The following is a 17,096-nucleotide window of genomic DNA, read 5'->3' on the forward strand; positions in this document are numbered from 1 at the left end:
GCAAAGATAAACAGCTGGGACTACATCAAATTAAAGAGCTTCGGCACAGCAAAAGAGACAATAACCAAAACAAAGAGAAACCCCATCCACTGGGAGAACATTTTTGCACAAAACACTAATGACAAAGGACTGATCACAAAAATCTGCAAAGAGCTGATGAGACTCAACTAAAATAAAGAAAATAATCCAGTTAAAAAATGGGCAGAAGAGCTAAAAAGAAACTTCTCTGAAGAGGAAATGCAAATGGCCAACAGGCATATGAAAAAATGTTCAAAATCACTTGTAACCAGGGAAATGCAAATCAGAACTACCATGAGAGGCCATCTGACACCAGTGAGAATGGCACATATTAAAAAGAAACTAGCAACAACAAATGTCGGCAAGGATGTGGAGAAATAACTCCCACCAGTTTGCTGGGTGTGGGGCCACCCTCAACTGTGTCACTGCGGTGCCCCCCAGGGGCATCCCGGAGGACAAGTCTGGAGAAGGGGGTGATGGGGCAGGGCTGGTGTGCAGGCTCTGTGCTCAGAGCACTGGGCCCGGTTCTGCTGTTGACCCGCCTTGATCCTTTCACCTCAACCTGGCAAGAGGACCTTGGTGAGGAGCCTGCGGGAGGGGGGGGATATGGGGGAGGGGAGAGAAGGGCCTGATTGGGCTGTCTGGGGCCACTGGGGTCCACGGGTCACCGGAATCCATGGGTCATTGGAGTGCAGGGGTCACTGGGGTTCAGAGGTTGGGGCTGCAGGGGTCACTGTGGCTCAGGGCTAACTGGGGTTCAGGAGCCACCCCGACAAGGTCCTCTCTTACGTCCGCTGTCCCTAGGCGACCATGAAGGATGCGGTACCGATGGCCACGACCCCACCCGGGGCCTGTCCCCACCAGGCCAGCAAGTGTCTCCGGAGTCCGGACAGCTCCTCTGCACACCCCCCCGTGGGGCCACAAGGAAGCCCCGTCCAGATGCCTGCAGCCCCAATGTGACACCAGCCCAGGAGAGCCCTGCCACGGCCACCCAGGGGCGCACGTAGGCCGCCTGGCCAAGGGGAGCCACACCCAAGCACAGCTCGGCTCTGCACGGGGGACACGGGGTTCTGCAGGGACAGGAACATCCCTGGTCTGGCCCAGCTCCTTCCCGCTGCCCTCAGGTTCTGCTGCCCTCCTGTCTCTCCCCATTCCTCCCGTGCTCCCTCCTCTGGTCCGTTCCTTCCTCCTGCCCCAGGACCCCAGGGGGACGCACGGGGGTGGCGGGGACTTTCCAGCCCCCTGTGGACGGGGCTCATCTGTGGCTCTGGGGGGGCCACACCGGCCTCGCGGCGGTTATGGGTCACTGACGGGGCTGAGGGGGGACCAGGTCCTGCTCAAGGGGTCCCCAAGGACCCCAGACGGCGCCGCTGACCCGGGAGGCTCATTACCGGGCGCCGCTGAGAAGCCCCCGGGGACAAGGACAATAACTGAATTTTTAAATCCGGAGGGCGTGGACATGTCAGGGCCCCGGGGCCTTGGAGGGGACAGCGTGCCCTGCCCACGTGGGTCTGGAGCTGAGGCCGGACCAGACAGCGGAGGCAGCACCGCAGGGGCAGCCGGACCGGCCGTCCTGGGTTCGCGTCTCCTCCCGGCTCCAGAGGGCAAGCTTCGTGGGTGCCGCTGCTGGCCGCGGACGCCCCAGCCTGGACGTGCGGGTCGGGTAAGGCGGGGGCGCTCTCGGGTGATCCATGTTCTCTGCTGAGGGTCATGTATGTTCCCCTGAGCTGCGTCTCAGCGTCAGCCTTTCCCTGGGAACAGCGGAACCTATTCTTGTCGTCCTACCAGAGGGAATTTTATTTGTTCTCTTTTGAGGTAACATGTTTTACAACCCGGTGTCACTTCCCAATGCATTCTGTATTTCAGAATAACAGCAGTTGAAATATTCATCTTATAAATTACAGTTAATAAATTCTCAGGTGTACACATAGTTCTGTTCCAGAGTGCCATGTCGTTCTGGGAGAGTTTCTAAGAGAGAAAATACATTTTTTTTTTTTATTTTCAGGTGCTGTATTTGAGATTTGTAAAAAAGCTATGATATTTCAGCATTTAGAACTCTGGGTTGAAAGTGTTTAAGTGTTTGATAAAATCACATTTGATGGGGGCCTCCCTGGTGGTGCAAGGGATTAAGTCTCAGCTCTGTGAAACTATCCGCAGCCTCTGCAGCAAGAGTTCGATGCTCTGACAGGGAGCTACCCACAGGGCGCAGCAGACCTCTCCTGTCTCCTTGCCCTCCCCTCAGCAGTGGGTTTCAGTCAGTCTGCCTGCTCTGCTCCCCGCTCTGTCTCTGGTGAGTCCTATCACCCCCCACACCTCTGGCCTGCACCCCAGCTCTTGTAAGCAAAATTAAATTGATTTTTAAATCACATTTAATGGAATTATTTAAGAAGTAGTAGAGACTCCAGAGGAAATTTTAAATAATACTAATTATTTAAAAAGGGAAAGCTGAGATCGGTGTCGGGGGTCAGAGGTCGGGGGTCGGGGGCCCCACGCGGAGCCAGCTCTCATGGTGAGTGGCTGAGGAGACGCTCTGGCTTGGGGCGTCCAGACCTGGCGGCCCCCCCAGGGCCCTGCTCGGCCCCGGGCGCGCCCTCGGGTCCCTGGGCCGGGGTCCTTCTGGTGGGCAGTGGCCCGGCACGGGTGCGTCGAGGCGCCGACACTGCGGAGACGCGTTGCGGGGGTGGGGGGGCTGGGGCGTGGGTGGCCGGGGTGGCAGAAACGCGGGCCCCGGGCCCCCCAGACCCCGGGCGGCCTCACCTCCGATTGCTTGAGCTCGGCCAAGAGAAAACAGCCGATTGGCCCACAGAGTGGCTTCCCTGGAAACAGCAGGCCGCTGGGGCGGTGGGTGTCGGGCGCGGGGGGCATCCCCAGTGGCCCGGCCGGGGCGCGGACGCCCGGGGGCTGAGGTCGCCGGGGTTCTGCGGGGAGTCGGGGCTTCTCCCCAGGGGTAACGGTGCCTCAACCCAGCGGCGCGGGCCGGGCCCCTCTCTGCTGCCCGACCTGCCGGACAAGGAGCGTCAGTCCTGGTCTGACTGACCATGGCAGGAACCGTCTTCCCGCCCTGGGGCAGGGTGGGGAGTCGGGCGAGGGAGGGGTCGGGCACAGGGGGGGTCGGGCACGGGGTGGCGGGCGGTTGGGCGCGGGGGGGGGCGGGGTCGGGGTGGGTTGGGCTGGGCGGGAGGTCCTAGGGCGCAGGGACTGCAGTGGGAGCCGGGCAGCGCGTGGGCAGGGCCCCGAGGGGGTCAAGTCCCAAGACTCGGGGTTTGGGTTACGTGGCAGCTGTGAACAAACCGTCGCGCCGCCGCAGCAGAGTCGGCCGGGCGGGCGGTGAGGAGAGCCAGAGTGGGCCTAGCCCCAGGGCCCACGGCGAGGCCATCGAGGCAGCCCCTGCGTGCTCGAGAAGCCGCGTCTCAGCAGAGGCCTTTATTTATTTATTTATTTATTTTAATTAATAAATTTTATTTTTATATTCCCCATACAATTGCAATCCCCCCATTCTGACCCCAATCCCTCCCCTCCCGCCCCCCACCCCCCAAAAAAGTGTCTCTGGTTCATAGTTTTTGTTGATTCTGATTTTCACTTTCTTATAGTTATTCATTTTCCTGGTCCCTTATTTAAGTTTTCTAGATCCCTGCTATGAGTGAGACCATCCGGTATTTTTCTTTTTCTTTTTGGCTTATTTCACTGAGCATGATCCCTTCCAGCGTCATCCATGTTGCTGCAAATTGCATGTGTTTATCTTTTTTGAATGCTGAGTAATATTCCATGGTATATATGTACCGGTGGGAGTGCAAACTGGTCCAACCACTATGGAGAGCTGTGTGGAGATTTCTGGACCTACTAAACATAGAGCTTCCACAGGATCCAGCAATTCCACTCCTAGGTATTTACCCAAAGAACACAGAAACATCAATTCCAAAGAACACCTGCACCCCTATGTTTATAGCAGCACTGTTTACAATAGCTAAGCTTTGGAAACAGCCCAAATGCCCAAAAATAGAGGCCTTTATTCCCCGCGATCCCTTCCCTCCCGCCGGCGCCGGCTTCTCACACGTGGACACCGGCCCGCACTCAGCGGGATTCGAAGGCACAGAATGCCGGCGGCCTCGCGGCGGGAGTCGGACGCGGAAAGGAGGGTTTTCCAGCACGCAGCAGTGGGTCCGGCAGGAGGGGGACGAGGCGGAGTCAGCCAGAGAATGTGCCTCCTGCGGGATAGCCGGGGCCCGGTTGCACCACGCCCTCCGCAGGCTGACGCGGTGGCACCATCTGGGTGGTCTTGCCACAGCGGGACCTTCGAAGCGTCGCCCCCATGTTTCTGAAAGGTTTTTATTTAAAAAAATGCTTTTCTGCTTAACCTACCAAGACTTCATATTTGCAACTAAAAACTGAGTGAGGCCAGGATGTAAGCGATGATCAGAAAAGGTCGTAAAACTGAAGACAACGGCCACCGGCCCTTCTCCAGCCCAGCTCTGCTTGCCTCCGGGCCGCGCGTTGCCTTTCTCTGTGGACTGTCACTTCTCCATCGGTGAGGCAGTCGGGGGAGCCCACGTCTAGACTTGTGTTTTGGGTGAAGTCATGCTGAGAATGACCCTCACATCCTTAGCCTGTCAGGTTCCTTAATCCCACCGTGAATCCGCACTGGCAAGCAAGTGGTGGAGAACAGTTTGAGGCTGCTGGAGATCATACTCCTGTGACTCTCTGGAGGAGGAGACCGTTCTTCATAAAAGGGGAGCCACTGTCACCTGGGAAGACAGCCCCAAAGAAGTCTGCTCTGGGAGTCTGGAGTTTCTCAATCATGGCCTGCTCTGCTCTCCCTGATCCATCTCTCCCCCAGTGGCAAACTGCTTATCCTTTATACCTAGTGCTTCACTCTCATGCCACCCATCCCAGCGTCCCTCTCTACACTGGCCTCACTGTCTTGACACAGTGAGTGACCTGGTATGAGAGTCAGGTAAAATTGTATTAACCCTGGTTTATGAGCTATGACTATAACAAAAATATTTTAATAACTGAATTTTTAAATCCATAAATATAAGCCCAAATCAGAAAAGTGATGCCATTTGAAGTCTCAGGGAATTTTCTCCGGAATTGTGTCTCCACCCAGATGGCTTTATCTCCAATTCTGATCCGAAAGTAAGAGGATATAGTTTGTCATCAGTGTTGGGTCCAGAGGGACCAGGAATCAGGAAGGAAAATTACTGTTACCTGTCTGTAATAAGGCTCGCAGGGAATGTGGTCCCAGGGGCACGGAAGCTCCTGTAAACATCTGTCTCTAATGCCCCCAGACAGCCTTCCGACACTGAGAGCTGAGACCGCACACCCTATTCCTCAGTCGCTTTGCACCTGCCTGTATTTCCAAGATTTTCCAACCCTTATAATACAGAGGAGCAATGGCCATTTCCTCAAGGTGATGAACACTTAATAGCTACAGTATCTGCTTCTCCTAGGTAAGGTTGTAACTGCAGAGATATCAGTGTTTCTTGACTAATGAGAAATTCTTTGAGGAACCCCCTTTGCTAAACCCAACTTCAGGAGTAAAAGTCTTGAGTCCACCAGCTGGAGCTTGAAACGTGAGCGTGACCACCTGTTTCTCTTGTGCCTGTGATCTGCCAAGCAGCAGCTGCAGGGCTGAGAATGTTAGAGCAGATAAAGACCATGGAAGAATTTGTATGTGTCTGTGTATTGTTTTCATGTTATGCTTTATAAACTAAAAAAAAAAAAAAAAGAATAAGAAGGGAAAGCTACACACGTTCATCCCTAAACTATTATGAAAAGTAGGTGAGTCAGACAGAAATTCATGACCTTTTCCCGGGATCTATGTTGATCTTTCTATTTCCTGCACAATATAATGATAGAACATCTGGAAATCAGTCTATTATGGACGTGATATTTTTTTTTAACTCAACAGCAACAGAAAAATAGAAAATCTAATTTTATACAACATGAATATAAATATGTATTATAAATCACTGAATAAGTTTTTAATAGGATACAACAGGTTCAAAACTTATATTTTCTTGTTTTCATTATAATAGCTAGAATTGCTTCTCTAATCTCTTACAAAACATTCATATCACCACATTCTCCTAAAAATCCTACCTTAACTGGAAAAAATGATTTCATCATTACAAATATTATTCTAAACCATTCAAGAGATGTCTCCACCTATGACCACCTGGTATTTTCATTTATATTCTAGTTTCTACTGATTTTTTAAATTTCTGTCCACCACTGTATTTCCCTCCCCAGGGCCTGCCCCTCTGTCACCCACAGAGGGGGGAGAGGATGAGATTGAGGAGGAGGAGAGTGGGCAGGGCTGCCCCGTGTCCAGACGTCCCCACTCATGTTCGGGCCTGGGGGGAGGAACAAACCTGCACACGGGGTACCTGGGCCCTGGGACCAGCAGGGACAGCCACACGCACAGACTGACTGGCTCAGCCCTGAAGCAGCCTCCTCCCTGCACAGACGTGCATGAGTCTGAGGGGGACAGAGGGGCCAGGGAGGGCCCCGGGGTGGACGAGCCATTCCTGCAGGAGGGACGTGTGGGTGTGACCAGGAGGAGACTCTGCAGGAAACGTGGTCTCTGGGTCCTCAGATGTGGGGAGTCAGGGGCAGGGAGATGAGGAGACAAGGGGACAGACCAAGAGGCTGCAGTGAGGCCACAAGGGCAGGAATCTGACAGAGGAGGCGTCAGGACACGCCGCATGGGGACGCGGAGCCCAGATAATTCAATTACAGGACAGTGACGGGTCCTGGGGAGCATGAAAACAGGGACCCGCACACCCCATCTCCCTGCACACCCATCCCTGTGGGGTCTCCCCAGACCAGGGCTGTGCTAGAGGAGGAGGGACAGGCTCTCCAGGGTGGGTAGGGGCTGGACATGGTCACGTGTCCTCTGGGGCTGTGCCCTGGACAACCTCTGGGAGGTGTGCTGGGCGGAGACGCTGGGGCCTGGGCTGGAGGGGGAGCAGCAGGACTGGGGTACTTGGGAGGGAAAGTCAGTCAGGATTGTTGAGAGGTTTGAGATTGTAATTCTTAAAGTTCTGTTGGGTCAGTGGAAATCTTCAAGCCTTCAACAATTTTCAGGACATGTTTGGACAGTGTGATCATGTCCCCTCACATGAGATAGAAATTAAAGTTTGAACACAGCAGCACCCTCAGCACACATGAGGGTACTAGACTCTGTAGGACCAATAAGGAGTAATTACCGGTGAGTAAACTGAATCATTATCTTATGCTGATAAATCATTTTATGACAACATTGAAGATATGAAAATATTTTCTTGTTCTTTATTTTTTTCAAAATACAGAAAATGACTCCAGGAGTGACCGTGGACAATCTCACGACCGTGACAGAATTCGTCCTCCTGGGGTTCCCCACCCAGGGACCATGGGCTTCTTGCACCCGCTGCTCTTCTCCCTGGTCTACCTGTGTGCCCTGCTGGGGAACGGGCTCATCGTCCTCATCACCACCCTGGACCGGCACCTCCACACCCCCATGTACTTCTTCCTGAGGGGTCTGTCCTTCTCGGACCTCTGCCTCATCTCAGCCACAGTCCCCAAGTCCATTGTCAACTCTCTGAGGCACAGCAGCTCCATCTCCTTCCCGGGCTGTGTCCTCCAGGTCTTCATGATGGTTATTTCAGCAGCTGCAGGGCTTCACCTGCTCACGGTGATGAGCGTTGACCGCTATGCTGCCATCTACCACCCCCTGCACTATGAGGTCCTCATGAGCCGGGATAGGTGTGTGCAGCTGACAGCTGTGTCCTGGCTGGGTGGATGTTTCATCTCTGTGATGCTCACAGCTGGAACCTTCTCCTTGTCCTACTGTGGTTCTAATGTGGTCCACCAGTTCTTCTGTGATGTCCCCCAGTTATTGGCTATTTCCTCCTCAGAAAATGTGATGAGTGAACTTGTCCCGCTTTTTATTTGTATGACATTGGATATGTCCTGCTTCATTTTCATCATCATTTCCTATGTCCACATCTTCTCTGCTGTCAGGAAGATCCCATCTACAGAAGGGAAGGCCAAAGTCTACTCCACCTGCCTTCCCCATCTGCTGGTTGTGTTGCTATTTGTCTCCACTGGGCTCTTTGCTTATCTGAAGCCGACCTCAGAGACCCCGTCCATGTCTGACCTGGTCATTTCTATGTTCTACACAACGGTGCCCCCCACCTTTAATCCCGTCATATACAGTCTGAGGAATGAAGCCATGAAATCGGCTGTGGCGAGACTGATGAAGGGCCGTTACACCAGCAAGTAAAGCTAGCCCTTCTTTCCCTCCGTCACAGAGACTGTCTACAAGTGCATGCCCGGGTCCTCCAGCCACCCTCACAGGTGGTTGTGTCACAGGGACACCAGCCACTCCTTTGTCCCTGTGCCCTCCCCTCCCTCTAAGAGCCTCAAGGGGTTGTTCCCCAAGACTTTTCAAGTGTTTCCCTGCCCAAATGCCTGTTTTCTGCCAACCCCAGATTGTGTGTCCATGTATGACTTGCTTTGCTGGGTGTATTTCTAAAACTCCCTCCTTTTGCATGGCCCTGCCTTCACCCTGTCCATGCCTACCCGGGTGTGGATGTGCCACCATCTGGCCCTTTGTCCGTGGGTCGAATGGGCCTGCTGGGGATGACGCCGCAGTGATGTTGGCAGAGCTGTGAGAGAGTCCTGCTGCCCATGCCCACGTGTGACCCGCTGCTTGATCCATCCTGGAGTTTTAAGCCAAGGTAGTTGCTCTGTGTAGTTTCTCTGTCCCCCCAGCCATGCAACGGGGCCCTTTCTCCACACCCTCTAGTGCCTGTGGGCCCCTGTGACATGGCTTTTGTCCCGGATGAGGGGTGTGTCCTTGTACCAAAATGCCTGTCTCTGGTCAGCAGTGGGGCAGCTTGTTACCGCATAGACTCAGGGTCCCTCAGGGGGAGACGCTAGGCCGGGAAGCAGGTGTCCTCTCTGTCCTTTGCCGGCCAAGCACTAACTGTCCTTTGCCCAAACCCGGGGGCATCATCAGACCTGGAGATGTGATGGCGGCCTGGGCACGTCTTCCCCAACAGGTTCCCCAGTGGCTCACGGCCCAGCTGAGCAGCCCAGTCCATCCCCTGGGAACTGGTCCTGGGGACTCTGGCACCAGCAGTTGGGGTTTCAGGGAAAGGAGAGGAAGGCCTGGGTAGGTCTGTGTTGTGGGTGGGCGGGTCCAGCCTCGGTTCACAGACACAGCAGAGCTGCCCGCTGCCTGCAGTGGGCACAGGGCTGGGTGGACGCTGCATCCCACCCTGGTCTGTGGGGCCAGCCCAACCACATGACCCCCACAGGCGCAGGCACACACCCCTCAGGAACCGCTGGGTGGCACGTGGCCTCAGAGTGGGTGGCCCGGAAGGGGGTGGACCGGCCGTCAGGGGTCCATGAGCCAGGGCTGCCACAGGGCCTGGAGTCAGCACCCACACACAACCCAAGCCTGGATGCACCCCCAACCTCGTCCATCCTGGGTCTCTAGCTCTACCTCCCTCAGGGAGGCGCCATCTTGCTGAGCAGCTGGGGGATGGGCCTGATGGAAGCTGTGGACACGGGCAGGACAGCGTTTTGGCCCGGGACTGTCATCCCCTGTCTCCTCAGTCAGTACCCCCCGCCCCGTTGTCTGTGCCTGACCTGGTGGGCCCTATGAGGACTCTGGGGGAGACCCACAGCTGCCAGAGGGTCCCCCACTCTGCTGTGTCAGATCCCCAGACACAAACCACCCCATGGACACGCTGGACAGCTCTACGTTGGGACTGACCCCCAGTGGAAGATAAACACAAGCTTCCCTCACACACGACAACAGTTCAAATGTGATGACAGAGTTATAGGTGCTGAGAGTAAATGCCATTTTTAAATAAACAAATTCTGAGTCAAACAAACAAATTCTCGTGTTAGAAGATCTAGGTGCTTCCCCTTCTCGCTCCTGGGGGATTTCATCCTGGTTTTCCACCTCCCTCCACCTCCTGCCCCTACAAGGCCCTCGTCCACCCTCCCACCTGCCATGCCCCAGGATAGTGCACAGGTGGAGGCAGAGACTTTCCAGCTTCCTGTGAAGTGGGCTCATCTATGGCTTTGACGACGTGGCCACACCCGGGTGTCCCATAATAGGCTCAGTCGATGGTGGTGGAGCCTGAAAGGGGATGAATTACATTCCTTTCCACTGAGGTGTAAACCACTAACAAAACTGCCTCTGGCACACTCAGTGCACCAATTACCCACTGAATGTGCTACAGGACGACCCCAATTAAGACAGTGACCTGAAAAAGGGCGCTTGTCCCTCTAGAGGAGGGTCCCTGAGGGCTGGAATCTGGACAGTGTCCAACACTCAGACACCAGCTCCAGAGCTCAAATAGCCCAGCCCTGAGGCCCTGCTCTGTCCACGAGGCAGTGCAGGATGGGGTGGAACATCCTGTGAGTGCTCAGAGGCATCCCTAAGAGCCCAGACCATGGAGTAGGTGGTTGGGACACACTTTGTCCATGCCATGGCCACAATCTCAGGAGAGAGACAGGACACGGCAACGGGAACATTCCCCCCCAGACGTCAGGTATCTGCCCCCAGCTATTTGCAGAGGAGAATCCACTTACACTTGAAAGATTTTAGATTTCAAGCTTATTTTTACATTGGAGAGAGCATAGCAGTTAAAATCTTATTTTATAAATAATGAAACTAATAAATTCTTAAGATGCACAAGTTGCTGGATTTCACAATTCCATATTCTTCAGGGATGAATATCAATGGGAGAAAATAACTTTTTTATTTTAACTGTTCCAAGTACTATGACGTTTTATAACATCATCATAAATTAGATCATGACTTACGATACATCTAACATCACGTCATCTCTGTGGTAGGGCACTCAGCACAGTGTGTCCATGTGTGTTCAGTGTCAAATACAATCAAAACATTTGATGTGATTAATGAGAGGGATGTTAAACTTAATATAAAATTAAAAATAATACTTATTGTTAAAAATCAGAAATTTATGTCATTTTGTCCTTAAATATTATGACCTATATGTCAAGTAGAGATTCAATAACTTTTTACAGCAACTTTGGGGAGATTTTCACGGCTCTGACAATGAAGTGCGGGTGGCAGGGACATCTGACTATTTATGGACCTGGACTTGGGGTTTTTCTCCAACTCTGTCACTCGCTGATTATTAGTGACATTGTAAAAGGAAGAGTAACATTTTTTTTTTTAAAGTCAGGAAGAGATCTATGCAAAACATTTCATCATTACATTTAAAATAATCAAATGATTTCTACAACTAGACCAAATTGTATCCTAATTTATTTTGTAATTAAATGATATTGGATTGTTTACACTAATGTACATCCACAAAGTTATTTCCTGTATTCTCCTCAAAAATCCTGTCATCACCAGGGCCTGCCCCTCCGTCACCCCACAGAGTGGGGAGAGGGTGAGATTGGGGGCGGGAGAGAGGGCAGGGCTGCCCCGTGTCCAGATGTGCCCACTCACGCATGGGCCTGGGGGGAGGAACAAACCCGCACCCGGGGGACCCAGGGCCCTGGGACCGGCAGGGAAAGCCACACGTACAGACCGTCTGTCTCAGCTCCGGAGCAGCCTCCTCCCTGCACAGATGTGCATGAGTCTGAGGGGGACAGAGGGGCCAGGCAGGGACCCGGGGTGTATGAGCCCATCCTGCAGGAGGGACCTGTGGGTGTGACCCAGGAGGAGACTCTGCAGGAAACGTGGTCTCTGGGTCCTCAGATGTGGGGAGTCAGGGGTAGGGAGATGAGGAGACGAGGGGACGGACTAGGAGGCAGCAGTGAGGCCACAGGGGCAGGAATCTGACAGAGGAGGCATCAGGACACGCCACACGGGGACGCCGAGCCCAGATCATCAGTTCCAGGACAGTGTAGCATCCTGGGGGCAGGAAAACAGAGACCCGCACACCCCATCTCCCTGCATAACAGTCCCTGTGGGGCCTTCCCAGACCAGGGCTGTGCTTTAAGAGCAGGGACAGGCTTTCCAGGGTGTGGAGGGGCTGGGCATGGTCACGTGTCCTCTGGGGCTGTGCCCTGGACAACCTCTGGGAGGTGTGCTGGGCGGAGACGCTGGGGAGGTTTGTTGACATATAAGGGATTCTAATGTGTTCAAGTTTTGTAGGGGACAGTTGAAATTTGAGTCTCTCACCAATCTGGCGGACATATTTGGAGAATATAATAATGGCACTTTCACATTAGAAGGAAATAAATGGGTTGAATAAAACTGTATACAGAGATGCACCTAGAAGGAATAAGTATGTAGAAAATACATTGAATTTTTAACTTATACTGATAACCCCTTATATTTTCAATATTGGAAGATTGAGGCTTTCCCCACTTTTTTCTTTTACACAGATGATAGCTCCGGGAGTGACCAATCGCACAATCATGACAAAATTCATCCACCTGGGTTTCCCCACCCAGAGGAATATGGGCTTCCTGCACCTGCTGCTCTTCTCCCTGGTCTACCTGTATGCCCTGCTGGGGAATGGGCTCATCATCCTCATCACCACCCTGGACTGGCACCTCCACACCCCCATGTACTTCTTCCTGAGGAGTCTGTCCTTCACAGATCTCTGCCTCATCACAACCACAGTCCCCAAGTCCATTGCCAACTCTCTGATGCACAGCAGCTCCCTCTCCTTCCCGGGCTGTGTTGTCCAGGTGTTTGTGCTGATTCTTTCAGTAGGTACAGACTTGCACCTGCTAACAGTGATGAGCCTTGACCGCTATGCTGCCATCTGCTACCCACTGCATTATGAGGTCATCATGAGCAGAGACAGGTGTGTGCAGCTGAAAGCTGTGTCCTGGTTGGGTGTGGGCATCATCTCTGTCATGCTAATAGCTGGTACCTTCTCCTTGTCCTACTGTGGGTCCAACGTGGTCCACCAGTTCTTCTGTGACATCCCCCAATTATTGGCTATTTCCTGCTCAGGAAATGTAATGAACAAACTTGCACCCATTCTCATAACTGTGGTGTTGAGTATCTGCTACTTTATTCTCATCGTCATTTCCTATGTCCACATCTTCTCTGCTGTCAGGAAGATCCCATTCACAGAATGTCAATCCAAAGTCTATTTCACCTGCCTTCCCCACCTGCTGGTTGTGGTGCTGTTTCTCTTCACTGGATGCTTTGCTTATCTGAAGCCAACCTCAGTGACCCAGTCCCTTTCTGATCTGGTCATTTCTATGTTCTACACGATGGTGCCCCCCACCTTTAATCCCACCGTATACAGTCTGAGGAACCAAGCCTTGAAAATGGTTGTGGGGAGACTGATAAATGGGCAATACACCAACAAGTGAGATATAACAAGCTAGAAGAAACTTCTCATTCATTCTGTTTTTTCCGCTCTAACTCTTACATGTCATCATTTATATAGTATAGACTCTTGCATTAGAAATTCTCCTTTTCCAGAAAGTTATATTCTCATATTCTTCCATTAACTGTAGTTTCCTAAAAAATACTGCAAACATTTACCAAACCTATAACTGTGTGACGTTCAAATAAACTGAATTCTCACTCATTGTTTAACTATGTATTTGGTGTAGAACGAATGTTCTAGAACTCACACATTACCAACAGTTATGTAGAGTGACGCTCTGGTAAAAGGGATCGCTCCTTGGGAGACTTTGGGTCACCAGACTGCAGTTCTGGGCTCTCAGTTCCTTCTTTCCTGTGTGTGTCTCCACTGAGGATCCCCCTTGCTAGTGGGGGGAAGGGGGGCACCATTGAGTGGATCCCTCACCTTCACAAATGTAATGGGTCACCTCCCTCTAAGACAAATTCATATTTCTGTTCAAAGGGCAAGGAGCATCTACTCCTGAATCTGCCAGAGATGGAAGTATCAACGCATTCTTGGGAAAGGAATCTGTGACTGAAACTGACAGTTGACGTGAATATTAATCCAGATGTCGGATTTGTTTCTAACAGGACTACTCTCTTTGATGTACTATAATAAAAGCAAAATATCCATGAATTCTTACTGAAACTGTGTATGTACAGTGAAAGTGTTTAGCTCGGAGACATTGGTTTGTCTGTGTGTTTAGGCTCCCTTAGCTGTCAAAATTGTATTTTGATGTCTCACGCCTGGACTTCTTGTCAACTTTCCTGTAATATTTACATCCTCTTCTTCTACTTTGGAACTATGTTATTTTTTACACTATGTAAGGTATATTACATAAAAATTAAGCACGGCAATATTTTAAAAGTTTCATCTCCAGCAGCTTCTGTGCTATAGATCCTGGGGCCTCAAGGCTGTGTCTCCACCCTGAGACCATGAGCTGTGGGTGAGGTTCTCCTCTCCAGTGTTTACTCTGGGAGCCATCACTTGTCTGCACGCTCTTCTGACTGCTTATAACACACGAGGCCCATGAAAATCTCTTAAATATGAGTGTTATTAACCTATGGATGTGATTCTTGAGGTGAGGGCACCGTGTCCACCACATCCACCTCGAGCAGCACCACAGCTGCCCCTTGGCCTCATGATCTCCCCTGAGCCATGAAAGACTCTCCCCAGAGGTGATGACCCTGCCCTGGCCCCTGCAGCCGCACCCCCTGCTGAGCAGGAGAAAAGGGGGTGTCCCTCCCGGGGGTGCCTCTGGCTCGAGGAGTGTCCAGGGTACTGCGGTGACAACACACTGGCGAGCGGGAGCTGCGGCTCAGGCTGCCCCGGGCAGGACACTGCTGAGGAGCCAGGCCCGGCCCTTGCTCCTGGAGCCAGTGCAGTGGCAGCTGTGGGGCCGGAGGACCCCGGGAAAGGCGGGCGAGGCGGGGAACGTGCTGCTCTCTGTGGTCTCCGGGTTCGGGCGTCCCCCGCAGGCCTCTCACTGCGGGGCAACTTGGCGTTGAGATAGAGGTCACCGCCCATATCCCGGCCATGATTTCCAACCAGTCAGGGCCTCCACTGCTCGGCTCCTGGGGACCCTCGTTCCGCAGCAGGCGGCGGACCCCCCACTCAGTGGAGGTGCGGCCTGGCAGAGCGTTTTCACCGTGTGTGTGGCGCCCCCACCAGCTTGTGCGGCCCTTGCGCCTCAGAGACTGGTAAGGAACAGGCACTTCCGGGCTCGGGAGGGGCCCAATCAGGTGCGAGCTGTGAGCTGATTGGTGCTCCATGGTCCAATCAGCCCTTTGTCACCAGGGCCCGCCTCTCACTGCAAGTCAGTCCTGGCACTTGCACCTCAGAGCCCTGTTATGTAAAGTGCATGTCCTGGGTCGGGGAATAGACCAATCAGTGCTCTGGGCTGATGGTAAATGGCCCAATCAGCCACAGGAGTGAAAAATGGCCCAATCAGACTTGGGGGCGGGGCAGCCCGGGAGGATATAAGCCGGGGACGGCGGGGCGCTGAGCGGAGCAGGGGAGACCAGGCCGATAGTGCGCGCGGGTGTCCCGTCTCCAGAGAAAGAAGACGACGGGCGTCCGGCAGCCGCTTCCTGAGGAGGGAGAGAACCTGAAGGACTTGGTCGGACACGGGCCTGTCCTGTCTCTCCACGGCCTTGAAGGGGCAGCAAAGGCTCAAGGAACTGCTTGTTGCCGGTGCCGCCCAAGGACCCCCGCGGGCCTGTGAGCACCGCGAGCCCCGACTCGGCCTCTGAGGGGCCGGCGTGGCCGTCACCGGGACCAGCGCTGTCCGTCCTAGCCGGGGGCCGCTGGGCGTCCCTGGTGCTGTCCGGGTGAGCTGCCGCCTCTCGAGGGGGCCGTGAGCGCCTCGTCTCTGTTTGCGGATAAACCCGCGGGGGAGTCTCCGAGCCTGGGCCTCTCGCGACTGCGCGTGGGGGACACGGCGACCTGACCCTGGCGGCTCTGTCCTCGGCCCCTGCTGAGCTCTGGCTTTTGTTACTGGGGCTTCCTGGCCTTTGGGGCTCTCTGGCGGCAGGCGGGCGGCTGCTGCAGCCTGACTTGGTCTCTCTGCCGCGTCGTGGCTCCCTCTGCCCCTCTTTCATTCCCGGGGTCCCTCGGGACACACGCCCTCCCAGGGGTGACCCCACCTTCTGCTCTTGATGTGAGAGGCTCCTTGTAGGGTTGGGCTCCGAGGACCGGCCGAGTGGGCACTTCCGCCCTGGCGCAGGATGCAGAGCTGCAGGTAACAAAAACGGGGGCCCAGCAGGCCGCTCCCGATGAGCAGAACCACGGGGGTCCACCCAGCCGTGGGCAGGTCCCTCAAAGTCCCGGCGGAAGCGCCAGGTGCACCTCTCGTTTCAGCCACAGTCCCGGCCACTGCTGGGCAGTGCGTGTCCCTCACGCCCCCAGCCTCGGGCTTCCCGCCTCGGTGTGCACAGTGGCTTCTCCATCGTTGCGCTGCCGAGAGGCTGGTTTCCTGTCTAGTCAGCACTTTCCGGCATGACGTTAACAAGTTCTAGTCATATTTGTCAGGAACTATTTCACAAGTCATAATTTTTCCTGATTTACCTTATTTTCATCAAATGCTTATTCCACTCAGTGGAGGCAAAGCCATTGTTGCAGTCGCTGCGGGAGCACAGCTGGCGGCCAACGTCCAGGAAGAGCGGCTGAGCACGGGAGGCGGCCAGGGCCGGGAGATGCAGGGCAAGATGCTGGGGAACACCTGGGACCTGGCGGGGAGGAGGCGGCAGCCCAGCGAGCACCTGCCCCCCACCCCTGAGGCTTCAGACTTGACAGGGAAAGCGAGGCCCCACCCATCATTTGGAGCTCGCCAGTGGCAGAGATCACACTGATGACCCCAAGAGACAATCCTGCCAAGGCAGGAGCTCGGGCATGTTGATGGCTGATTATGGGACCCCGGAGAGACAGGGTCATCTGTAGACCCGGGACATGAAGATCCAAGGATGGCCGCTGGGCCTTGCTGGCCTATTGTACCCTCTTGCAGGAGCTGCCATGCACTCTGCCTGGTGTGGCAGTGAGCCCTTGGGATGGCTGAGAGTGTGGGCAGGGCCAGCGTGACAGCAGCCCAGGGCTGGCAGAGCTTGGCGCCCTTGCCAGGTCTCTGCAGCCAGGCAGGAGATGCATCAGGAAGCCAACTCGGAGAAGGCCAACCACTAGTGCCAAGGTCAGGAAGTCCTGAGCGGTTGAGAAGCAGCCAAAGGGGAT

The sequence above is a fragment of the Talpa europaea genome (genome assembly GCF_964194135.1).
Source record: "Talpa europaea genome assembly, chromosome: 8".
Classification (NCBI taxonomy): domain Eukaryota; kingdom Metazoa; phylum Chordata; class Mammalia; order Eulipotyphla; family Talpidae; genus Talpa; species Talpa europaea.